A 1,432-nucleotide genomic window follows, 5' to 3' on the forward strand; every position below is an offset into this window, starting at 1 on the left:
GCTGCCCTGAGCTGCAGCCGCGCGCCTCGTCTGCCTGCCCCGCTCGCCCAGCACGCTGCCGGGCGTTCGTCTTTTCTCCTAAGAAAAGCCCTTCTGCTGCCACTGGGGAGAAAACTTCTTCTAGCCAGGCTTGCATCACGCCTGGGGAATGGCTGGAATCGAAGCCAGCTTTGGTAGAGACAGCTGTCTACAAATTGAAGCTGTTTTCTTCCCAATAATCTGTTTTCAATTTCTTGGGCAGCCCTTCGAGCCAAGAACAGAACAAAACAAGAGCTCCAGGAGATCCTATAGAATATTAATTGGGCCAGAGCCCTGGATTAGGCGGATTAAAGCGTCTCCAGCAGTTTCCAGCTCCACACAGCAAGGATTGGTTTCTCTCAGACATTCCTTGCTGCGGCAGGAGGCCATGTCCGTCTGTGTGGGGCAGCAGCCAGGCAGCCCCCAGTGCCCCCCAGCACTGTTCCCATCTTGAGCTGGTATGGGGCGATGAGAACACCTGGCTGCTTCACTCCTGCTTCTCCCCTTCACCCTTCTGCCTTTCTCTCCATTCCTGCTATTTCTCCTTCACTGTGCAATAGTCCCTAGGGTAGAAGAGATGATCTCCACATCTCCAACGTCCTCTGGGGAAGCTCCTGGCACAGCAGAGCACATTGGCTAGGGACCCCCAGCCCCATGGACACCCAACCCAGCTGGCTGCCAGGGCTGACAGCAGCGGGGCACTGCATCAGGGTGGTGGAGGAGTCAATGGAACCCCAGGTTTGCTCAGAAGGACGCAGTGCTGCGTCAGAGCTCAGAGGATGCTAATTACCAGCCCCACCTGTGTGCCCACACACCTGGCCCAGGAGCTCTATTTAAGCACAGTCCAGAGGCTCAGGCACCTTTTGGGCTGCACTGGGGAGTGCAGGGCTCCAACTAGGCCATACCTGGCTAGGGGGACCTTGACCTGGATACTGTCTGCTACCTTCCAGGTATGGTACCATCCTGCCCCTCACTATGGCCCTGCACGCTGAGCTCCTGGTGCAAAGAGGGACCTATTGCAGCAGTACAGCTTTATGATCTTGCTTGAATCCAGCTGCCATCTCTGGGTTGGGGCATGGAGGCAGCTGTGTGAACTGAGATTGAGGTATAGGGCAGTGCTGGTCCACAGGTGTGCTGGAAGGAACTGGGAGCCCCTTCAGCTCTGGCACTGCTGTGCCTGAGGCAGAGGGCTGGGTTGGAGCCTGCGCTAATGGGATAAGGCAGCACTACCCCCGATGTGGTGTGGTTCAGGTACAACAGTTCTCACCCGTTCTGGTGCTGCAGGATCCCCGAGGCAGCGCCTGGCAGGGCAGGAGGCATCAGCCCCGTCCCAAATAACGCTGCGATGTAGGACTGAGAGGTCTGTTACAGCCCGTGCAAAAGCCCAAAGCTGACCCGGGTGTGTGTGTGTGTG

Source organism: Meleagris gallopavo, chromosome 22 (assembly GCF_000146605.3).
Source record: "Meleagris gallopavo isolate NT-WF06-2002-E0010 breed Aviagen turkey brand Nicholas breeding stock chromosome 22, Turkey_5.1, whole genome shotgun sequence".
NCBI lineage: Eukaryota > Metazoa > Chordata > Aves > Galliformes > Phasianidae > Meleagris > Meleagris gallopavo.